Source organism: Schistocerca piceifrons, chromosome 4 (assembly GCF_021461385.2).
Source record: "Schistocerca piceifrons isolate TAMUIC-IGC-003096 chromosome 4, iqSchPice1.1, whole genome shotgun sequence".
In the NCBI taxonomy this organism is placed as follows: domain Eukaryota; kingdom Metazoa; phylum Arthropoda; class Insecta; order Orthoptera; family Acrididae; genus Schistocerca; species Schistocerca piceifrons.
Genome location: NC_060141.1, coordinates 727,730,199 through 727,756,533, shown reverse-complemented (window position 1 = coordinate 727,756,533; position 26,335 = coordinate 727,730,199).

Here is a 26,335-nt window from a genome sequence, read left to right as displayed (position 1 = left end):
ACTCAATTTATCTCCAGCCATCCCATCCACGAGAACCGAGATAAACTGAATGTGCGTTCACGAAATATCGTCGCGGACTCTGGAAAACAGAAGAGTACCAAAGAGCACAGTAGGCATCAGCGATAGAACTCACTATCTATCCACCTATCCGTTGCGCCTTGTCCCGCGGCTGCGCAGGGTCGGCCATGGTTAATCGGATTTGGCATGTTAAGTTTAAGGGGTGGCCGGATGCCCTTCCTGCCGCCACCCCGTACCCCCCAGGACGGAATTAGTGTACTCCAACTGTATGTGTCTACTGGAATCCATGAAATAGTGTGAATGTGTTCAGATGTCTGCGAGCTGTGTAACTGAGGCGGAACGTGGGGATCAGCCCGGTATTCACCTAGATGGATGTGGAAAGCCGCCTAAAAACCACATCCAGGCTGGCCGGCACACCGGCTCTCGTCGTCAATCCGCCGGGCGGATTCCATCCTGGGCCGGCACGCCTACCCGAGTCCAGAAAGAAGCGCGTCAACGCTCTCGGCTACCCTGGCGGGTAGCGATAGAACTCACTATCAGGTCTAAATAGCGAAGTGAGTCCAACAACAGTTCACAATCTAGTTGGAAGCAGCGAATATACATAACAGCACAACTCGCAGATCTGGAGAAGAATGGGTCAGTCGCGTACAAAATGGAAACAATAACTCGGCTGAATACTCGTAACTGCACCGTTAATCGAACAGAAATGTTCGCGAAAGTGAGTCATTTTCTTACCGTGCCACTGCGCCCACATGCATGTCAACACGGGTGGGATTTTAGTTGAATCTTACATCTCAGTTAACCTCTCAAGTCAAGACTCGCTTTCTGAACGTGGTAAGCCGTGAGTTACCAAGGCACGTGGGTTTAGGGTAGAAGGTTCGTCTTGATTTCACCGTGTGCCTAATCTTCATCGGATCAACCATACTGACGAGACTTTCTCAAGAGGGAATCGTATATGACGAGACGATAAGAGGAGCGAAGGTTTTCGGCGGTGGGATGTGTCCGTCGCCGGATGTGTGCTGCTGTAACTACCTTCTCGACCAAGCAACAGTTTAATGGGGAAGATAATGTGGGAATCCAAGAAATCTGAAGAAATTAATAACCATGTCTACAAATATTCTCATTGCACGCTTCTCCAGGACACATACTTTTTTGAGCTTTACTGCACTGGCGCAGAATACTATGCCATAGGACAGCACTGAGTCAAAGTATGCAAAATATACTAGCAATTTCGTCTTAGATTTCTAAGTACACATCAGGGTTTTTGGCCGACTTATTCTCAGTTTACGCCCAAGAACTTTACACATGGAGTCTTATTCAATGTGTCCCACTGATGTCTTCTGGTACCTGTAAGTCATTTTTATTTGTTTGGAATTGCTTGAGACTTTGAATATGGTTGTGGCTGAATCCTTTGCCGGCACACCTATACCAACAGTATACTTTACAGTATTTGAAAATTCTCCCAGAGCCCCGGGGTCAATAAGAACTGAGGAACGAGCAGTGAGGCTTGAGAGACTTCGTCCCCTACTACGGTGTTATTCCTTTGTTATCAGTCGTTAATGCGACGCTTTGTGAGAAGTGTTTGAGAGATGGAATAGGGCTGATGAGGACTCAGGATAGAAAGCCGGAGAGCCCTCTGGGCCGTATCCGCGTGGCCGGATAGCGGAGCAGCGCGGGGTTGCTGGGTGTTCCGGAATGTTAATGCGGGCCGTGGGAGCGCCGTGCCGGGGGCTGCGGCCATTACACGCCGATAGGCGCCGCGCACAGGTAGGCCTGCCGCCGCCTCAAATGCAGGCTAAGCGAGCTCTCTAAACGAGGACCCCTGCGCCTTCCAGCGCTTTCTGATTGCTCTCCTCCAAACTCCGTCCCAACAAACGCACCATTCCAGAGTGGCACGTTTACTCTTATACGTCCTGTATTCCCGAAACACTCCTCGCACTGTTCGCGAACGAACTAACGTTGTCCAGTTTCGCTTTTCATTAGTAGTACAATATACACTACTGGCTATTAAAATGCTTCACCGAGAAGGAATGCAGATGATAAACGGGAACTCGTAAGACAAATATATTCTACTAGAGCTGACATGTGATTACGTTTTCACGCAATTTGGGTGCATAGATCCTGAGAATTAGTACCCAGAACAACCACCACTGGCCGTAATAACGGCCTTGATATGCCTGGGCATTGAGTCAGAGCTTGGATGGCGTGTACAACTACAGCTGCCCATGCAGCTTCAACACGATACCAAAGTTCATCAAGAGTAGTGACTGGCGTATTGTGACGAGCCAGTTGCTCGGCCACCATTGACCAGACGTTTTCAATTGGAGAGAGATCTGAAGAATGTGCTGGCCAGGGCAGCAGTCGAACATTTGCTGTATCCAGAAAGGCCCGTACGGGACCTGCAACATGCAGTCGTGCATTATCCTGCTGAAATGTAGAGTTTCGCAGGGACCGAATGAAGGATAGAGCCACGGGTCGTAACACATCTGAAATGTAACGTCCACTGTTCAAAGTACCGTCAATGCGAACAAGAGGTGGCCAGGACGTGTAGCCAATAGCACCCCATACCATCACGCCGGCTGATACGCCAGTATGGCAGTGACGAATACACGCTTCCAATGTGCGTTCACCGCGATGTCGCCTAACACCGATGCGTCCACCATGATGATGCAAACAGAACCTGGATTCATCCGAAAAAATGACCACTTGCCATTCGTGCACCCAGGTTCGTCGTTGAGTACACCATCGCAGGCGCTCCTGTCCGCGATGCAGCGTCAAGGGTAACCGCAGCCATGGTCTCCGAGCTGGTAGTCCATGCTGCTGCAAACGTCGTCGAACTGTTCGTGAAGATGGTTGTTGTCTCGCAAACGTTCCCATCTGTTGACTCAGGGATCGAGACGTGGCTGCACGATCCGTTACAGCCATGAGGATAAGATGCCTGTCATCTCGACTGCTAGTGATACGAGGTCGTCGGGATCCAGCACGGCGTTCCGTATTACCCTCCTGAACCCACCGATTCCATTTTCTGCTAACAGTCATTGGATCTCGACCAGCGCGAGCAGCAATGTCGTGATACTATAAACCACAATCGCGATAGGCTACAATCCGACCTTTATCAAAGTCAGAAACGTGATGGTACGCGCTTCTCCTCCTTACACCAGGCATCACAACAACGTTTCACCAGGCATCGCCGGTCAACTGCTGTTTGTGTACGAGAAATCGGTTGCAAACTTTCCTCATGTCAGCACGTTGTAGGTGTCACCACCGGCGCCAACTTTGTGTGAATGCTCTGAAAAGCTAATCATTTGCATATCACAGCATCTTCTTCCTGTCCGTTAAATTTCTCGTCTGTAGCACGTCATCTTTGCGGTGTAGCAATTTTAATGGCCAGTAGTGTAGGTTGAAAGGTGTCCGTCCTAAGCGCAGTTTCTCTTTTTGTAAAGTGTTTGTTTCACCTTTCATCGCCTGGGCACACTCTGTAGCATAAATGGGAATTATCGCTGGCGCCAAAGGACTCAGGATTTTGACATACGTAGGTTAGGGCGCGGAAATATATGTGGCTCAAGGCACCAAGTCACCTTTTGGCGGGAACCCAGTCCGATTTTTTGGTGGCTAAGAGTGACGAAATGCTACAAGCTCTTCATATATAAGTGCTCGAGTAACTTCTCTGGATTCCCGCTCACTACATGGCTAATCTCTTACATTATTTTCATGAATGTCGGCTCCAAGGAAGTACCCTTACAGGCAACGGCATCCATCGGCGGCGCACCATCAATCAAGACGCGAGGTCAGAACAGTATTCTGAGCTAGGTGACATTTCCGCACAAAAATAGACAGCTCGCAAGGTCAGAAATGTTTCTGAAGCCAACACAGGGAACTTTTTACCCTTGACATAATAAAATCGAGGTTTCGTAGAGAGGACCCTATACCTGCCTCGTATTCTTGACCGTAACGTAAGTTAAAGGAGTCAAGAAACTGAAATTCGTGTCGCCCAGACACTGCTTTTCTGTGTGATCCTGCTGCTGGTGGTCTACTGTTTTAGTCCTTCGGAGTACTGAGGCGACTAATCCAGCCGCTTCTGACAAGAGAGGGCGTGTTCAAGTTCATCATGCAAACCGAACACAAGCCTACTTCGTAATATTAGCACACACAGGCTACCACCACTAGAGACTGCAGCCGCGTTCAGAGCCGAAGTCGGAGTCGTATCTTGACCCTATGAAATACTCAAATGGTACTGTCCGAACTCAGCTAAGGATCCGAACATGGCGTAGTGTGCCTTTTTTACGCAGAACGGATAAAAGTCTGCAACGTAGATGACAAATTTCTCACTTTTTCTTCCCTTCCATGTACGATGTGTCTGTTTAGCTGTGGGAGAATGAATATGTGGAGTCTCGCGCCCGCATTCCTGACGTCATAACTGTACTTTGAAGTAATAAAAAACAGAAGAAAGGCAGAGGAAAATATCACATGTCAAGAGCTATACGTATAGAGGTAAGCGTGTCAGCTGATCCGCTAACCGCAGCTGCCGCTACAGCGGCCCACAGCCCTCATTGATGATACTATGAGACAGGCGAGAAGTCCAGACGTCTCGAGTAGCAGTACGAGGCGTGGCTACTTACGTAACTGGCCCGTGTCATAGAGAGCGACGCTTAGTAGGCCAAGAAGAGCGGGAAAACCATTCACAAGAGAGAGTTCTAAGATAAAATTACTACACAGTGCAGAGAGAAAATTAATTACGACACTGCTACAAAACAGGGATGAAATGTTACGAAAGAGTTATTGACATTCAGAAGGTATCCATAAGCTAAGGGAATTTTGCAGTAAAGGAAAGACTATTAGAGCTTCTATTTTGTAAGGCTTAGCGAATACCGCTAGTACACCAAAGACGCGAGTTACATACCACTGCGAGTGAAGGTATTACCTAAAGTGAAGCAACAAAAATTACATCAACTCTGTTGGTCTTTTAGGGATTCGCTGCAGGATATGAAAACCAGTAACACTGTCAGACAGAATGTATGGAACCTCTGTGATGCTGGAGTGCTACAGAATATAAGCGATGAATGAAAAGCACGTGGGACACATGTACTCGGCGGAAGAACAGCAGACATATCGTGTGATATAACAATGGAACAACAAATAGCTCGAGGTAGATCAATAATAAAGCTGTTGTCGACCCAAGGGTAGTTTTAACGGCATATTGCTTCACGAAGCATGGTCCTGTAGGAGATGGTACGTCCTAGACTCCATCTGACCTCTGAAGTGGCTTACTCAGGGGGATCTAGTGATTAACGTGGACACAGAACCATACGGAATTTTTCACAAACACAGACGGTTGCCAGAGGCGGAAAATGCGATAAATGACACAAAGAAATTCCTAGGACCAACTAGGCCTTTATCCCAGGCTTCATGGCCAACAAATATCCTCTGAACCACCTACCCAATCACATCAATAATACAATGAATATTTCTCAAACAATGACAACCACAACTACTCCCGTGACGTGCAGGTCAAGCGAAAGCGGTCAGTTACTGAAATACCACAACTTTTTTAACACAAATAATGAGGATTTTCACCTTTTTGTATGCTGCCCCTTTCTATGAAAAGTAGCTTAAACTACGTAGATAATTTGCAGTGTCTTGAACAGATGCAAATAACTTTCATTTTAGTTACTCTTTCTTGACTCTTCTGCGTAACGTAACAGTTGGCAGGTAAATCGTAAAAGCAGTGAACGGGGAAAGCCTGCTTAAATGGAGCCATCATAGTCCCAACAGGAATGAATGGGTGATTAAAAGGCTGATAGAGTTACAACGTACAAAATTATAAACATAAGCTACACTCAAACAAAGTGACAGGAACATTATATTTTGTCTACATGTTACTCTTAATAATTACGGTACAAAGCATAATATGGACACGACACAACTCACACGCACACACACACACACACACACACAGGCAGGCGGTGCAGAGCTGGCTACGGCTGCAGACTTACCACAACTGCGCATCCACCAACTTCAAACGAGCTGTAGCTTCCTCTACATCCCGCTAAGCACTACATGAGATGGCGTAACACCTGTACACAGTTATAACTTTCCGTTTTCAGCTGTAAATAGTGTCGTTTATAGAGTTTATTTTGCTGCAGTGTTGTCCAGGAAGTTCTCGGATGCCCTACCACCAATACAGAGAGATAATTTGTTATATGGGAAGAGAAATGAATGGGACCTACTGAGTGAATAACTACACATGAAAATGTTCATGTAACTCTTTGACTTCTTAAGTAATTTTCGTGAAATGAAAGTCGTTTTGGAATGATTCTTCCACTCCTCGGTGAGTGACATCTCCTGACGGTTCACCATTGTCAACCGCGTCAGTACTGGGATACGCACCTCGCTCGGGCAATTTTTCTACCAGCTGCAATGATAAAAATCAATAAAAACAGTCTCTATCGCGTTGTCAGATTTTTTATTTGTTAGCAACCGGTTTCGGCCCTTTCCTCGGCTATTACGGCTGCTGGTGACGGCAGAAGAAGCGAGATCTGTAGAAGTACGGCTGTCACTGCAATGCCTGCCCGCTCGAGGGTAGGGTTTGAGGTACTGGTTGATGTGAGATGGGACTTGATGGTTCAGGTGCTTAGAGTTCTGTCCCCGAAAGGCAAGGTGCGTATTCGAGTAACGCTCCGGTGGACAGATTAGGCCGTCAGGAAGTTACAAATAGTACAAAAATGGTTCAAATGGCTCTGAGCACTATGGGACTTAACATCTATGGTCATCAATCCCCTAGAACTTAGAACTACTTAAACCTAACTAACCTAAGGACATCACACACATCCATGCCCGAGGCAGGATTCGAATCTGCGACCGTAGCGGTCACGCGGTTCCAGACTGAAGCGCCTAGAACCGCACGGCCACCCGGCCGGCTTACAGACAGTAGTATGGGATTCTGACAAGACGCATCGAGGACGGAAATCCACGTCCAGAGGCGTGTTGATGGGAGTGCAACCAGCCAGCTGAGTCAGTGCGAATTCGGTGATTCAGAAACATAATAAATAAAGACGATGCTCTGTTCACGATATGCTGTTCGGCTTGTTTAAAAAACCAATATTCGAGACAGGCTGAAAAACGAGGGTACTGTCTCCACCATGTAGGAGAGACTAGCGAACGAATATTCGCGAGCTAAACAGCAAAGGGAAGAATATCATTATTTCCTGTTTAACCATAATTACATATTTTACCGGCACCTAAAGTTACAGTTGTGTCACTAATTATTTTTCCTGGCTGTTTCTGTTCCTCCTTAACTAATGACGAATGTTCACCTCCTCCATTAACAACTGAATTCCCTGCACACTAATTCTACCTTTTCTTCTTCCATTTGGAGTCCAGTGCATTATACTCAACACTACTGAACTCTTACTCTTTGCATAATTTTGACGTGTTGATATGGCTATTGTACGTGCACGTATCCGCTGAATAAATCCAGTAACTGAATTCTGAACAGTTATTGCGTCTTTGATAACATGGGGTACCTTTTTTCCTTTTTTAAACTCTTCATGCTATTAATGTTAGCTTCTACAAAAGTCCATCTGTCCTGTTAGTAGTTTTTTTTTTTTTTTTTTTTAATTTAGCTCGCAGTTCACTATCTAAATTTCTTAAACATATGCAGTAATGCACCTAAACATTATTTTAAACATTCTTGTCTTTCTGTTAATTGTCTTTTGCTGATCTCAGAAAATTCCTTTTTACAAAACATATTCATCTTTCACCGGCCGCGGTGGTCTCGCGGTTCTAGGCGCGCAGTCCGGCACCGTGTAACTGCTACGATCGCAGGTTCGAATCCTGCCTCGGGCATGGATGTGTGTGATGTCCTTAGGTTAGTTAGGTTTAAGTAGTTCTAAGTTCTAGGGGACTGATGACCACAGCTGTTAAGTCCCATAGTGCTCAGAGCCATTTTTTTATTCATCTTTTCTGAATATATTCCGTACCTAATTCATTTTCCTTGTTTCTCAACATTTGTAATTTTCATATCCAGAAACCTATATTAATCAGTAGTTGCTATTGCTCGCATCCCTTCTTCCAATAGTCAGTTTGTATTCCACCGCCGGCCGCTGAGGTCGAGCGGTTCTAGGCGCTTCAGTCCGTAACCACGCGGCTGCTACGGTCGCAGGTTCGAATCAAATGGTTCAAATGGCTCTAAGCACTGTGGGACTTAACATCTGAGGTCATCAGTCCCCTAAACTTAGAACTACTTGAACCTAACTAATCTAAGGACATCACACACATCCATGCCCGAGGCAGGATTCGAACCTGCGACCGTAGCAGCAGCGTGGTTCCGGACTGAAGCGTCTAGAACCGCTCGGCCAGGTTCGATCCTGCCTCGGGCATGGATGTGTGTGATGTTCTTAGGTTAGTTAGGTTCAAGTAGTTCTAAGTCTAGGGGACTGATGACCTCAGATTTTAAGTCCCACAGTGCTTAGAGCCATTTGAACCATTTGTATTCCAACAATGGTCACATATTTCGTTTTACTGATATTTACTTGTAGACTCTAATATTTACAGTCTTGGGTCAATCTTCTGGTCATACCTCGTAAATCCTCTTGTAATACTGGGTTAAAATCAGTTGTTGGTCTGCAAATTGTAATGAATACACTGTATTATCATTTAATGTGGTATCCACATTCCTACATTTTTTGTCCCAAAGCTGAAGAGTTTCTCCTGCTTGTATTTCATACGTCGTTGTTGTAACCTTCAGTGCGAAGGATGGTTCCGGCAGCACTCCACGTTAGTCCGTAGTGCGCAAACTTCTTCATATCCAAATAACTACTGCAGCATACACCGATTCAGTCTGTTTATTTTAGTCAAGCTTGGGTCTCTCTCTACAATTTTTACTGATCCCCCTCCCACATACACACAGTTCCTTCCACTACCAAACTGAAATTCCTTCACGCATCAGGATGTGCTCTATCAGGCGATCTTTTAATCTAATTCCGCAATAGATTTCTTTTCTCTATCCAGTACCTTCTCGTTCATTATCTGATCTAGCCATATTATCTTGAGCATTCCCTTGTAACTTGTCATCTTGTTTGAACTATTTATTGTCCACATGTCGCTTCCGTACAAGGCTATACTCATATATCATCAGACAAGACTTCCTATTTTAAATGTATATTCCGTGTTAACAAATTCCTGTCTTCCAGAAAAGCTTTCCTTGCTAGTGAACATTTTATGTGTTCTGTACTTAGGCCGTCGTCACTTGTTTCTCCACAGAAAGAGTCCACTGCTTTCAGGGTCTCATTTCGTACTCCAGTACCCTCGGCACGCGTAATTTAATTGGATTATACTCCATTACCTTCGTTTTACTTTTGTCGCTGTTGATCTGGTAACTTCTTTTCAGCCAAATACGGATCTCGTTTACCAGTTTTTCCAAGTCCTTCGTCGACTCTTACAGAATTAGAATGTAACACGGAAACGTCGAAAGTTTTAATTACATCTCTCTGATCTTTAGTTCCCACTCTAAATTTCTCCTTGGTTTCCTTTACTGCTCACTGAATGTTCAGACTGAATAACAAGGGCGTTTGGCTATAAACCTGTCTCGGCCTTTTCTGAACCACTCCTTCCGTTCCACATTTTTCGATTGCGGACTGGTTCCTGTACAAGTTGTAGGGAACGTTTTGCTCCCTATATTATACAGGCTGCCCCTCCTAAGAGTGATCAGGCGTATTTTCTCTAGTGTTTCAGCAGATTTTGCAGTTTCATTTTTGCGTTGTGTAGCTGAAGTGAGCAAACAAACAGCGCTCATAACGTCTTTCGTGCGACGCGGAACGTCGACGGAAAGCGTCCGTTTGTTTCCCGTCAGTAACAATACGATTTTTAAAGCAGCGGAATTTAACGTGCTCGTTCCTTAGAAAAGTCCCAGATTAGTCTAGTGCCAAGTTCGTTTCACCGATGTGTATTGAAAGGGACAGTGAAACACGAAGTATAAGCACCAGTCCGACAGCGGCTCAGTAGCGCTGCATGCTTGACACTGTACCACACAAGCGGCTCGTAGTGAAATTGCGTGCTTATGGAATACCGTCTCAGTTATGTGACTGGATTTGTGATTTCCTGTCAGAGAGGTCACAGTTCGTAGTAGTTGACGGAAAGTCATCGAGTAAAGGAGAAGTGATTTCTGGCGTTCCCCAAGGTGGTGCTATAGACCCTTTGCTGTTCTTTATCTACATAAACGATATGGGAGACAATGTGAGCAGCCGTCTTAGGTTGTTTGCAGATAACGGTGTCATTTATCGACTAATAAAGTCATCAGAAGATCAAAACAAACTGCAAAACGATTTAGAAAAGATATCTCAATGGTGCGAAAAGTGGCAGTTGACCCTAAATAACGAAAAGTGTGAGGTCATCAACATGAGTGTTAAAAGGAACTCGTTAAACTTAGGTTACACGATAAGTCGGTCTAATCTAAAAGCCGTTAATTCAAGTAAATACCTAGGTATTACAATTACGAACAACATAAATTGGAAGGAACACACAGAAAATGTTGTGGGGACCAGGCAAATACCGGGATGGTTCCTCTGAAAGGGCACGGCCGACTTCCTTCCCCATCCTTCCCTAATCCGATGAGACCGATGACCACGCTGTCTGGTCTCCTTCCCCAACCAACCAACCAACCAACCACTGTTGTGGGGAAGGCTAACCAAAGAGTGCGGTTTATTGGCAGGACACTTCGAAAATGTAACAGACCTACTAAGGAGACTGCCTACACTACGCTTGTCTGTCCTCTTTTAGAATACTGCTGCGCGGTGTGGGATCCTTACCAGGTAGGAGGACTGACGGAGTACATCGAAAAAGTTCAAAGAAAGGCAGCACGTTTTGTATTATCGCGAAATATGGGAGAGCAAGCAGTAAAGGAAACAAAAGAAAAGTTCGGAGTAGGTATTAAAATCCATGGAGAAGAAATAAAAACTCTGAGGTTCGCCGATGACATTGTAATTCTGTCAGAGAGAGCAAAGGACTTGGAAGAGCAGTTGAACGGAATGGACAGTGTCTTGAAAGGAGGGTATAAGATGAACATCAACAAAAGCAAACCGAGGATAATGGAATGTAGTCGAATTAAGTCGGATGATGCTGAAGGAATTAGATTAGGAAATGAGACACTTAAAGTAGTAAAGGAGTTTTGCTATTTGGGGAGCAAAATAACTGATGACAGTCGAAGTAGAGAGGATATAAAATGTTGACTGGCAATGGCAAGGAAAGCGTTTCTGAAGAAGAGAAATTTGTTAACATCGAGTATAGATTTAAATGTCAGGAACTCGTTTCTGAAAGTATTTGTATGGAGTGTAGCCATATATGGAAGTGAAACGTGGACGACAAATAGTTTAGACAAGAAGAGAATAGAAGCTTTCGAAATGTGGTGCTACAGAAGAATGCTGAAGATTAGATCGGTAGATCACATAACTGTTGAGGAGGTATTGAATAGAATTGGGGTGAAGAGGAGCTTGTAGCACAACTTGACTAGAAGAAGGGACCGGTTGGTAGGACAAGTTCTGAGACATCGAGGGACCACCAATTTAGTATTGGAGGGCAGCGTGGAGGGTAAAAATCGAAGAGGGAGACCAAGAGATAAATGCACTAAGCAGATTCAGAAGGATGTAGGCTGCAGTAGGTACTGGGAGATGAAGAAGCTTGCACAGGATAGAGTAGCATGGAGAGCTGTATCAAACCAGTCTCAGGACTGAAGACCACAACAACAACATGGGAGAGAGTGTCACAGAAATGATGCAGGATTTCGGCTGGAAATCATTAAAAGAAAGGCGTTTTTCGTTGCGACGGAATCTTCTCACGAAATTCCAATCACCAACTTTCTCCTCCGAATGCGAAAATATTTTGTCGACACCGACCTACATAGGAAGGAACGATCACCACTATAAAATAAGGGAAATCAAAGCTCGTACGGAAAGATATAGGTGTTCGTTCTTATCGCTCGCTATAGGAGACTGGAATAATAGAGAATTGTGATGATGGATCGATGAACCCTCTGCCAGGCACTTGAATGTGATTTGCGGAGTATCCATGCAGATGTAGATGTAGATGCTCGGCGGTAGCAGTGAGAGCGGGCCGAGCCAGTGTTGTGGCTGCCGGAATACTGGTTATTCTTCCTATTTTCCTGTGTCTCTTACAGCAGATAGTTAAAACAAACATCGCGCTAGACTAATTTGGGACCATTCGATCAAACATTGGAAAAGCTAAACTGAAAACATGTTCTGAGGCAACAGAGAAAATATGCCTAACGACTCTTTAGAAGAGAGACCCTGTTTAATGCGAGCGAAGTGCGCCACCATTGAGATAACCCTTCCGTAACTCGAAATCCAAATGGGAGGCATAAAGATCGGCAACATGTCACCCTTAGCTCGCACTCTGCAGTAACTAGTGGCATGTTTGTGTGTGCGTGGAGTCCCAAGAATGGGGCGCCAGGACGCGGACGGCGCGGCCCGCACACCGGAGTGGCGAGAGCGCAGGAAGCGGCTCCGGATTCCTGGACTCGCCGCGTTTTTCCGCGCCTCTGGCCTGCAGCCTGCGGATCGGCGCTATTAGCCGGGCTCGCTCCCCTGACTGCCGCGGCGGACCGGCGGCCGGTTACAGCGGACGCTTCGCTAGGCGCCGCGGCCAGCCTGCCTACCGGATGGAGTGCCTAGCGCACAACCAGCCAGTGTCCAGTAGCCGATAACGGCCAAATATCACTATGTGGCAGCTACAACTTATTCTTCTCGGAGGCATAAATTTTATGACACGCACAGGTATTTACAATTTTTTGAAATCTTTTTTTTTTATCCATTGCGTGGGTCCGAAAACGATACAAATCCACCTCATTTTTAAATCTACATCTACATTTATACGCCGCAAGCCACCCAACGGTGTGTGGCGGAGAGCACTTTACGTGCCACTATCATTACCTCCATTTTCTATTCCAGTCGCGTATGGTTCGCGGGAAGAACGACTGCCGGAAAGCCTCCGTGCGCGCTCGTATCTCTCTAATTTTACATTCGTGATCTCCTCGGGAGGCATAAGTAGGGGGAAGCAATATATTCGATACCTCATCCAGAAACGCACCCTCTCGAAACCTGTACAGCAAGCTACACCGCGATGCGGAGCGCCTCTCTTGCAGAGTCTGTCACTTGAGTTTGCTAAACATCTCCGTAACGCTATCACGCTTACCAAATATCCCTGTGGCGAAACGCGCCGCTCTTCTTTGGATCTTCTCTATCTCCTCCGTCAACCCGATCTGGTACGGATCCCACACTGATGAGCAATACACAAGTATAGGTCGAACGAGTGTTTTGTAAGCCACTACATTTTCTAAGGACTCTCCCAATGAATCTCAATCTGGTACCCGCCTTACCAACAATTAATTTTATATGATCATTCCACTTCAAATCGTTCCGCACGCCTACTCCCAGATATTTTACAGAAGTAACTGCTACCAGTGTTTGTGCCGCTATCATATAATCATACAATAAAGGATCCTTCTTTCTATGTATTCGCAATACATTACATTTGTCTATGTTAAGGGTCAGTTGCCACTCCCTGCACCAAGTGCCTATCCGCTGCAGCTCTTCCTGCATTTCGCTGCAACTTTCTAATGCTGCAACTTACCTGTATACTACAGCATCATCCGCGAAAAGCCGCATGGAACTTCCGATAATGGCCTCATTTACAAAATAACTTTTTCTATTACCAATCACGATTTCTTAAAATTTATTTCATGCACGATGCGTGTAGAGAAATGATTCCCATATTCAAGTGCTTTTCTCATGTGCCACGCCATTTACACGACGTGTGTGAGGTGCTGCGTAGTTATTTTACCTTTACTGCAATACATAAACATGTGCGATTTTGTAATTAAAGATCGATCTTTGCACAGAGTTAATAGCGAAAGTACAGAGAAGTTTTACTTGCGATTTTTTTGTAGTCCTTTATGCAGGAACACATATGGCCAGCACCACTCACACGATTTACAGCGCACAGTATCCGTTGAAATCAGTAAACGTAAGGGAAAACACACACACATACACACAACAGTCACAAAAATATTTTTACATATAGGCCACAGAGATAACGCTATAGATCGTCCGCAGAGTACGATATACTGATCTATAACCGTTAACTCTATATAAAGGTTTATCGTGCACTATAAATTTGCGCTCGTTTATACAGGGTGACCCAAAAGTTCATTTACATTCGTAAATTCACTAATTCACGGAATAATGTAAGTACAGAGGTAAAACTTGTCACACATGCCTGACATGACATGATGTTTTATTGAAACCAAAAGCGAGTGCAAAAACCGGCCAACAGATGGCACTGGACAGCAACACGTCAGTGACGCCGCATGAGAACACCCAAACTGCGAATCTGAGCTACCGATAACCGTGGAGAGTGGCCGTGCGGTTCTAGGCGCTACAGTCTGGAGCCGAGCGACCGCTACGGTCGCAGGTTCGAATCCTGCCTTGGGCATGGATGTGTGTGATGTCCTTAGGTTAGTTACGTTTAATTAGTTCTAAGTTCTAGGCGACTGATGACCACAGAAGTTAAGTCGCATAGTGCTCAGAGCCATTTGAACCATTTGATAACCGTGGAACTGTCGTGGATCCCACTGCGTGACGAGAAACTCACGGTCTGGTATGGATTTGCCACATCAGCAGTGATAGGACCCGCTTTTTTTGAGGAAATGCGAGATGCTGCTTTTCAGACCGTCAGCGTGACGGTTCCGATGCACGCCGATATGTTGCAGAATGGCATCACTCCTAGCCTGGCTGATAAACTCCTGCTGGAAGATACGACTTTTAAGCAGGATGGCGTTTCACGACTCTCTACCGACGCCATTCCGTGAAGTATTGAGCCTTCAAATGTTAACGGACTTTTACGTCACCTTGTATATTACTGTAAAGAAAACAAGAAAACAAAATAACCCGATATTACACAAGTCACGCATAAATGGGATAATACATGGTGAGTCAAATGATAGAGAAATTTATTGAGATAACTTATACGCCATCGGTAGTGTGATTTTTGTAGCAAATCACCTCAAGTTTGATTGAAGTAGTGCACAGTTGAAATGACGACTTTCGCTGATGTGGACTGTGCCCGCTGTCTGTTTTGGTTTCATGAAACAAACTCTGCAACAACTGTTCGGCGTAAATTTCGCACCGAATACGCTGAAGAACCTCCAAGCAGGCCTGCAATTTACTCTTGGCGCAAGAACTTTATTGAGATGGGCTGTTCACAGTGATATGATATCTCACCACATCATCTGCGTGTTACTGGTGTTGTGTATCTGGATCTGCTTGAAAGCTTTTTAATTCCACAGATCGATGAAGACGACCGAGATGGGATGGTTTACTACCAGCAAGATGGTGCACCACCTCATTTCCTCGCGGAAATTCGAGGTTTCCTCAACAATTGCTTCCCGAGTCGGTAGATTGGCCGTGAAAGGCCAATCGCGTAGCCACCTCGCTCCCCAGGCTTGACACCACTCGATTTCTTTCTCTGCGGTTTTATTGCAGACCGTATGTCTGTTCCTCCCCTGCCAAACAGTTTAACCGACCTGAAAAATCGAATCTACACTGCCGCTGCACAAGTTACGCCCGATTTTCTCCAACGAGTGTGGAATGTTTGACGCATCACCAAAGGTAGTCACATCAAACCAAAATAAAAACTGACACTTTTATGTGAGACTTGGTGTTGTTTGCTAAAAAATGACACATCTACCGATTCTGTAAGGGGGATCTTTCCCTAAACGCGTCGTGCATAAAACAAACAAAAATAAAATCGTGGTTGGCAGCAGAAGAAAGTTATTTTGTAAATAAACCCTTTGTCTTTATAGTCGCAGGCTTTGGGCCATTTATAACGGATCAAATGAAGGAAGTATTATTACACAGTTAACTGGCATGAAGTAAGTAATGTTTTCTGCTTCAGCTACATTTTACCAATCAGTTAACATCATTTGGACAGCTTTCTTTCATCACCAGATACCTTAATATCCTTTCACCAAAATGTCAATATCGTACTTTTCACGACTTTAAGATCAGTTTTCAGCAATGCAACATTTATGATCTAAAACAAATTCCTCAGTCTACACTTAGTACAATTTTATATTTCTGTCGATGATCTGCAATATTTATCTTTTGCCTCAAATTTTGGCTTCCATGACTATTCTGAGCTAATAATTGATAGACAAAACATATGATTTCATAAACATTAAGACAAGACTGTCTTCCCAAGTAGACAGTTCGATTGGGTCATACCTATATGTATGACTGATTCAGCTCATGGATATACTACTAAATGCTACGTGAATTCTCATATTTGTGTCCCCCTTTTGATAAAAAGCATTATGCAGTGACTCAATACAGTTACTTATAAGGAAGGTTGACGTAGTTATATTGTAATGATACGTGATTTTCTGACTCAGTTCGCAAGAGAAAGGTAGATATATAGAGCGAGAGAGAGAGAGAGAGAGAGAGAGAGAGAGAGAGAGAGAGCCAGAACATTTTACTCATTTCTGGTCGGTTACGGAAAAAGTAAGTCAAATCAGCAAGAAAGTACCAGTCATAGATTAATGTAAATCGCGTCTAAATATGCGTTAAGCATCAAAGTTCCTCAGTTCAAGTAAACAACACAAAATGGTTCGCAGGCTGGTTGTAATGTCAATGAATACGGAAGAAGTGGAAGTTACAAACGTGCTCATATCCGACATTTTTGTTTCAGGGCTCCAAAGAAACTATACAATTGACCATAGGGTCAATAAATTTCGAAAAATACGAACGGCATATCATTCGAGGGTCACCTGTCCATATATTTTAACTTGCTGGATCTGAGATTTGACCAGTCAACTGTGGCAATTTCGACCGCTAACTTTTTTTGCTTTGGGCGCATTATCACATTTACATGTGGTTCTGTCAACCGATGCGCACTGTTAGTGGACGCACCAGTAAGCAAAAAACAAAAATGCACGTCATTTTTGCTTCATCTTAACATGGTGGTTAGCAGATTCACTGTTGGAAACAAAAGCTGGACTGTATTTTTAGTATTCAGACTACGCACTTAGGAGCTCGCTTGTGGATGCGCAGTTGCTGCTGCAGGGGCTGTTGCGTTATACGGACCTGAATCCAAAGGCCACGCCGGTGAGGAATCCACTGCCCGCGTGCTGCAGCGCCTTACCTGTAAGAGAGAGCAAATGTTGAACCAACCCAACAGATTACAGCAGAAGGTTGTAAAGATAGCAAGACCAAGAACAAGTGCAACTAAAGGGAAAAAATCTTGTTTTCATAATTTGTGCGTATGGGCAGCTCACTTTCTGTTCAGCAGATCATAAAATAATTAAACAGTAAAACGAATGAACGACGACGCCATTCAATTATTGCCTCGTCACCGAAAATACACTCCCACAGTTCCAGTTTCACACACGGCGCCCTTTCCAGTTGTGTTCATATCTGTAGAAACTTGCTGTTCGGAATGGTAAGATCCCTCGATGATTAAGAAAAGTTCATTAGAAAAAAGATTTTTTCGATATTTTAATTTTGTAGAGTCCTACTTCATTTTTTCATATCATTGCCATCAAATTGCAACGGAATATTATCGGAGAAGGGGGAAAACGTATGGCAGAAGAAAAAAACTAGTGTGAAAATTGAGCAATAGATGGCGCTGCATGTGTCAGAATACGTAAATGAAAACACCTGTCATGAGCACGACGCATTAAAGTTGGTATAAACACGACGGGTACACGGCTTTTCCTCCTTTCGCGTCTGCGAAGTTCGCCATGACTGTCTCAAAGCAGGATCGCTCTCTGTTTGTAAAGCTGTATTGCAAGAATGATAACTGTTCCGGACACTGAAGGATTTGAAAAAAGGCGTTGGTCCGATGACTGCCGTGGGTCGGAGAAAATGATTCCGAAATTCTAAAAGACGGGTTCTTTTGGGTTACAGCCTGGAAGAGGGAGGAACGGAATTAATTCGACGTCAGTGGAAGCAGTGGCCACAGCAGTGCAGGAGACGAGTGGTGGTGTGCAAACGTGTACTGCACGGAGAATTGCCCGAACATTGGACATACCCCTGAGCACGGTGCGTAAAATCCTGCGAAACATCCTTCTTTGCTATCCATTCAAAATTCCCTATGAGTTGCTTTCTGTTGACCTGCCAGCAGAAGATACCTTTGCCTTAGAATTTCTTGCTGGCATGGAAGTGGACAATGATTGGCAATGGAAGATTTTGTGGACAGACGAAGCTCACTTCCATCTTACAGGATATGTCAATATACAGAATTGTCGAATATGGGCAACGGAAAATCCACACGCAAATCAGCCAGTACCACTTCATCCTGAAAAGGCCACTGTGTGGTGCGGGTTTACGGCATCATTTATCACAGGGCTATATTTTTTCGAAGGTACTACCGGTCCTGTTACCTGTACCATCACTGGTAAGCGCTATGTCTCTTTTGCTCACCCACGTAATTCCAGCTCTCCAGCAGCGTGGACGGGGTCATTTTGATGCAATATGGCGCACCTCTGCACATTGCAAATACAGTTAAGCAGCTGCTGAAGCGCCATTTCCGAAATTCCAGAATTATCAGCCGCCATTTCGCTATAGCCTGGCCGTCCCGATCACCTGATCTTAATCCGTGTGACTCCATGCTGTGGGGCTATCTGACAGACGTTGTGTTCAGTGCTCCGACTGCAAATTTAGCTGCACTGAAGACACGCGTAGCGCAACACACTCTGAACGTGACCCCGGAAACATTTCTATCAGATGTGGAACATGCTGTTTCTCGATTTCAACTTGTTGCAGAAAACGGTGGACAGCATATTGAACATGTTTTGCGCCAGTCACACGGAAATTAATAATCCGAGTTGATTTTGATTGTTCCTTTTTATGAGGTTTTTGGCCCCAGGACAAATGAAAACCGATGTGAGTGATGCTTCTTATGCGGTTTTTGGCCTCAGGACAATTAAAAACCGGTTTTTCCCATCTGATGTGATATGACCTTGCCGTGGTGGATGGGCTTACGTAACTAATATGCATACTGAGTAGTACAGTTTGTTTAACTTCAAAAGTACACCTTAGGCATTGTTGTATGATTTGTTAGTCATTTGTAGTCGACCACTATTAAATTATGATGCTTACAGTGCCATCGGTTGCTACATTTTGTAACAATTTATTTTTCTTCTGCCATGCGTTTTCCCCATTCTCCGATAATATTCCGTTGCAATTTGACGTCATTCTGACCTGTGGTGTTATTTGCACAGCCGTTTGAAAGTTTAACTTTAATTATAATCACGCTGTATATGCTCCGATACACAAATGAATAGTATCTCAGCGCATCTATATCATGCATGAAAGGAGAAATCATGCAGCAGGTTTGTCGTTGCATGTGAATGTTTGTGAGGAGGCCGCGTTATGCCTCTTGTACAAAAGAGGTACGTCGACCAGCTGGTGCGTAACTTGACAGGAGCGGATTGCGGTCCACCAGCGACTGCGGCCATTGTTCCACAAGCTGGTTGCTTGGTCGGCGTCGCACATCCGTTAAGTGAATATCGGAGCGATGGGTTATGGAGCTCCGTGTGACCGTATTCAACGCCATTGAGGATCTCGACGTCACCACTCAACTAGGGCTCGGCAGGACAGACAAATCGGTTGCCCAGACGTGGAAGCTCGGACAACCGCGTCGCGTATGTTGAGCCAGAGTACAGGTTAGTTTGCAGCAAGATAAGTATCCAGGTACACTGTCAGCTCGGTGTTGACCGTTGTGCCTTGTTCTGACGCGACAATGGAGAGAGGTGCGTTAAGCGACGTCGACGGTTGCAGTTGTGTGAGACAGGAAGAGTGTTGAGAATGAACGTTGCCAGATGGCATTCCTCGTCGTGATGTGGGCCCAGCATTTGACGTGATGATATATAGTGGCGCTCAGTACACAACAACATCACCCGTGGTTCACCAGCCAGTATTTCGGACAGCATCCCACACATTTATGATATTTTAAAGCGAGAGGCAATTCCATGTTGGAAGGTCTCCGTGACGTTATGGTGTAACAACATAACGTAAGATCCCACGTTGCTCGTGGGATACAGGTATAAAGAGTGTGTTTTAACTATTGCCAACGCCATCACGTTTTTCCACATCCGTCATCCATTGACGGCATATGCTGTACAATCTCAAAACTAGTGCTGGTAGGAGAAAAACGATTCGGTTCTAGAAAGCGGCAAGTGATGTGACAAGACCAGACTCAGCATTCATGTAGACATAATGAGCAATAAATATGTAGTGCACTGAAAACGTCTGCCGAGAGGCTGATAAGGCAGCACTCGGCAGACGCTATGATTGACGAAGCGTAGAGTTGAAGCAGCATGGAACTACACAGCCGTATCTAGAAGCTAGATACAGATATACTTTAAACTGCTGTGGGCTACGAAACGCAACCTCTGCGGTAGGCAGGTGTGGCGTCCTACACTGGTTGCAGGCAGGACCCCTAAGAGCAAGGAGTGGGTGTATTCCGTTTATGGTGGTCGTAAGAGCAGCATACTTTCTCCGAAAGGGACTTGTTGGTAATACATGAGCTTAACATCAGTGAGGCTTCAGTTGAGTACCGCAACAACTTTGGGGAAACATAAATGTAGATGCGACTCCACTGGCTGACCACTGCGCCATCTCTGTCGGTTAACTGTATCTACACTCCACCAGTCACTTTATAGAGTGTGGCGGAGAGCACGTGGTGTATCACGGCACTTCCCTCCCCTCTTGTTGTCGCCAAAGATGCGCGGCATGAACGATTGCTGGTAATCCCGTCTCTAATTTTACCTTCGCGTTCTTTTCGCGAGATATAAAATTGTTCAAATGGCTCTGAGCACTAGGGAACTTAACAGCTGAGGTCATCAGTCCCCTAGAACTTAGAACTACTTAAACCTAACTAACCTAAGGACATCACACACATCCGTGCCCGAGGCAGGATTCGAAACTGCGACCGTAGCGGTCGCGCGGTTCCTGACTGAAGCGCCTAGAACCGTTCGGCCACACCGGCCGGAGCGCGAGATATACATTGGCTGGATCTTCTAGAAATGGACGCTCTAGGCTTTCAACAATAAACCACAACGCTTCTGTTGTAAATCTGACACTGCGGTTGTATGAGGAACTCCGTGACGCTTTGGCGCGTCCTAAACGAACTCGTGACGAGATGCACTGCTCTCCTCCATTGCCTGAATCCATTCTAACTGGTAAGAGATCCAGGCTGAAGACCAGTACTCAAGTATCTGTCGAACGAGGCTTCTGCAAGTTATCTCCTTCGCAGATGGACTACACTTTCTTCGACATTCTCCCAGGGAACCTCAGTCTGGTTGGTTGGCTGGTTTGTGGGATTAAAGGGACCAGACTGCTACGGTCATCGGTCCCTGAACCTCAGTCTGGCATCTACCTTTGATTTGATCGTTTAAATCACTCCGTACGCACACTCCCAACGGATGAGACTGCTGCGAATGGATGTTGAGCGATCGTGTTATGAACGTGTTTAGTTTCAGTGTTGCTTTACTTGAATCGGCACGACGGTTCTAGGTAAAATATGGAAAATACGAATGTCGACGATTGGACGGGTATTTGAACCCCCGAATTCCAGTGCCCGAACACTGCGCCAAGGAGCTCGCTAAACTAGGTGACGGCGAGACGTTGGAGCTCTGGAACAACTCATATTGCCCAACTCGCTAACGTCAGCACTGGCTTCGGCGAACAAGCAGATAGTCCCACTGTTCCCGGACGTGTGACGGGCTTTTATGTGACCGTTTAGGATTGGATACTGCAACACATTCGTTTCGTGAGAGGGCAGAAGTCTGGCGAAGCGATTGGCGAGCGTTCTGGGAAAGCGGCGATAGCGCGGCGGTCGGAAGTTGCCGCGCTCTTATCTCGCGTCCCCCCAGTCGCCTAGCGGGCTGCCCGCGACGCCTGTCCTAGGCGCCTCATTACGACAGGCGGGGATGCTCGCCGCATCGGCCGCCACTCATTTGTACTCGCTGCGCTGCATCCGCCCCTCCCTGCCTGACATAATTCATGAGCGGAACAAGCGCATGTAAATAGAATCATTTTTTGCCGTTCGGCCGCCACCTGAATGCGGCTGCCGGGCCCGAGTATGGAGCGTGGAGAACGCGCCCTGCAGTGAGGTCGACCAGCGCCTCCTAATGAGAACACGACAGAACGGGCTGCGCCGCTTTGGATGCCCGCCGTTTGCCTCGCTACACACAGATCGCCGTGGATTTCCGTCTAGTCCAGACGCTCACCGTGGCCGTGGGGGTCTAACGCGTAGAGGAATAGGCTCCAGTCTGTTGGTTTCTGACTCCTAGTTTGGATAGCCGCTAGTTGCCCCGCTACGCCCTGGTCAGCGTGGATTTCCATCTAGTTCGGACGTCCACCGCGGCCGTGGCGGTCTAACAGCCAGAGAACTAGGCTACGGTCCTGGGGGGTCCTGAGTCCAAACGCCCCAGAACGGTGTGGATATCCGTCTGGTCCATACGTTCACCATGGCCATGGCTGCGTATCGGGCAGAGGACTAGACTCCAGTCCTGAGGGTCTTGAGTCCAACCCTGGGTTGAGATCTGGGATTATTCATTATACACTACTGGCCATTAAAATTGCTACACCAAGATGAAATGTAGATGATAAACGGGTATTCATTGGACAAAGATATTATACTAGAACTGACAAGTGATTACATTTCCACGCAATTTGGGTGCATAGATCCTGAGAAATCAGTACCCAGAACAACCACGTCTGGCCATAATAACAGCCTGAGCATTGAGTCAAACAGAGCTTGAATGGCGCGTACAGGTACAGCTGCCATTGCAGCTTCAACTCGATAACCACAGTTCACCAAGAGTAGTGACTGGCGTAATGTGACGAGCCAGTTGCTCTGCCACCATGGACCACACGTTTTTAATTGGTGAGAGATCTGGAGAATGTGTTGGCCAGGGCAGCAGCCGAACATTTACTCTATCCAGAAAGGTTCGTACAGGACCTGCAACATGCGGTCGTGCATTATCCTGCTGAAATGTGGGGTTTCGCAGAAGTCGAATGAAGGGTAGAGCCAAGGGTCGTAACACATCTGAAATGTAACGTCCATTGTTCAAAGTGCCGTCAATGCGAACAAGACGTGACCGAGACGTGTAACCAGTGGCACACCATACCATCACGCCGGGTGATACGGCAGTATGGCGATGACGAATACACGCTTCCAATGTGCGTTCACCGCGATGTCGCCAAACACGGATGCGACCATCACGATGCTGTAAACAGAACCTCGATTCATCCGTAAAGATGACGTTTTGCCATTCGTGAACCCAGTTTCGTCGTCGAGAGCACCATCGCAGGCGCTCCTGTCTGTGATGCAGCGTCAAGGGCTACCGCAGCCATGGTCTCCGAGCTGTTAGTCCATGCTGCTGGAAACGTCGTCGAACTGTTCGTGCAGATGGTTGTTGTCTTGCAAACGTCCCCATCTGTTGACTCAGGCATCGAGACGTGGCTGCACGATCCGTTACAACCATGCGGATAACATGCTTACCATCTCGACTGCTAGTGATACGAGGCCGTTGGGATCCAGCACAGCGTTCCGTATTACCCTCCTGAACCCACCGATTCCATATTCTGCTAACAGTCATTGGATCTCGACCAACGGGAGCAGCAATGTCGCGATACGATAGACCGCAGTCGCAATAGGCTACAATCCGACCTTTATCAAAGTCGGAAACGTGATGGTACGAATTTCTCCTCCTCATACGAGGCATCACGGCAACGTTTCACCAGGCAACGCCGGTCAACTGCTGTTTGTGTATGAGACATCGGTTGGAAACTTTCCTCATGTCAGCACGTTGTAGGTGTCGCCACCGGCGCCAACCTTGTGTGAATGCTCTGAAAAGCTAATCATTTGCATATCACAGCATCTTCTTCCTGTCGGTTAAATTTCGCGTCTGTAGCACATCATCTTCGTGGTGTTGCAATTTTAATGGCCAGCAGTGTGTTTACATGAAGGCTCTCCCTTGCATTGTTACATCACTTGCTGGTTTCTAGAAATAAATCTTTTTCTCCACTGAATAATCCGTCAGCTGCACCTGTTCACCAAATGTAATTTCTTAGAACAATGTCTTTTCTCAATCTAGACCCGCATCGTGGAAGAAAATAGAAACTTACTACATGCAACACTGTCTTTTGTAAAAAAGGGTAAAGCTCTCATCATCCTGAAAATTCGTTTCGAAACTACAGAGCTTTGGTACGCACGGTCCTGTTGGAGATGGTAAGCATATGACTTCTTCCGACCTTTGAACAGACTCACCCTGCCAGTTACAGGGAACCTACAGTTCAGCCTATACACCGAACCACGCTGCGACTCGACATTTTCCACGCTCCCAAACATTTCCAGAATGAAGCAAGTTATAAGTGACAAATAAATATGCTAGCATCGAACCCGAGACATCTGGATGCATACTCATGCACTTAAGCACCGAATTCCAAGCTTCTTCTTTGGTACACGTGATTTCCTCTGCAGATCGAAGAACATTGTATTTACCTTTTGTCTTTAAGTAATTCATTCCGAATGCGTTTTGAAAGATCTGAGTCCTTGATCGGATCACTCAGTTATTCTGATCAAAACTCTCGCTCCCTGGAAACAGTCGCTGCTTCCGCTGTGTTCACCTTGTTCGGGCTGAGACACATGCGCGACTCGTCCTCTCGGAGACGTTGCGCGAGTACAACGTCCGTGTGCGGGATACGTGCCCTTGCTGAATGTCTGGGCTAGAACACATCTACATCTACATTCACACTCCGCAAGCCACCCAACGGTGTGTGGCGGAGGGCACTTTACGTGCCACTGTCATTACCTCCCTTTTCTGTTCCAGTCGCGTATGGTTCGCGGGAAGAACGACTGCCGGAAAGCCTCCGTGCGCGCTCGAATCTCTCTAATTTTACATTCGTGATCTCCTCGGGAGGTATAGGTAGGGGGAAGCAATATATTCGATACCTCATCCAGAAACGCACCCTCTCGAAACCTGGACAGCAAGCTACACCGCGATGCAGAGCGCCTCTCTTGCAGAGTCTGTCACTTGGCTTTGCTAAACATCTCCGTAACGCTATCACGCTTACCAAATAACCCTGTGACGAAACGCGCCGCTCTTCTTTGGATCTTCTCTATCTCCTCTGTCAACCCGATCTGGTACGGATCCCACATTGATTAGCAATACACAAGTATAGGTCGAAGGAGTGTTTTGTAAGCCACTACATTTTGTAAGTACTCTCCCAATGAATCTCAACCTGGTACCCGCCTTACCAACAATTAATTTTGTATGATCATTCCACTTCAAATCGTTCCGCACGCATACTCCTAGATATTTTACAGAAGTAACTCTACCAGTGTTTGTTCCGCTGTCATATAATCATACAATAAAGGATCCTTCTTTCTATGTATTCGCAATACATTACATTTGTCTATGTTAAGGGTCAGTTGCCACTCCCTGCACCAAGTGCCTATCCGCTGCAGATCTTCCTGCATTTCGCTACAATTTTCTAATGCTGCAACTTCTCTGTATACTACAGCATCATCCGCGAAAAGCCGCATGGAACTTCCAACACTATCTACTACGTCATTTATATATATTGTGAAAAGCAATGGTCCCATAACACTCCCCTGTGGCACGCCAGAAGTTACTTTAACGTCTGTAGACGTCCTTCCATTGAGAACAACATGCTGTGTTCTGTTTGCTAAAAACTCTTCAATCCAGCCACACATGTTGATTCCTACAGAGTAGATTCTGAGTTTCCAGAAATGACATCCGACCGTTGAACTGACTCACCCTTCCAGTTATAGGGGAACCTACAGTTCAGCGTGTACACTGAAGCACGCTGTCACTCGACATTTTCCAAGTTACCAAACTTGTCACTATTCTGGCGGTTGCCGCTTACGATGTACACAGTACAAAAGCAAGGTGTTTATCAGAGTCTTCCATATCACTGGCACTGCAAATTCCTATCAGCTTCGCTTCCACGTTTGCACTGGTACAAATGTACCGTATAGTATGAAGAATCTATCTTTATCTCCAAGCTTGACCCCAAAATATCTTCACTTTCTTTTTAATTTTGCAGACTGAGAGATGTCCTCCCAACCCGTTTTCGGCTTGTCCTCCCGCCTACTTCAGGCAGTTCTGTAGTTAAGCGCTTGAACTGTGACTGGGCGCATCGGGTTGGGAACACAGGAGGCCACAGCTGGTAACTGGCCGCCTCTCAGATTGCCACAGCCCTCCTCGGACTTGCGC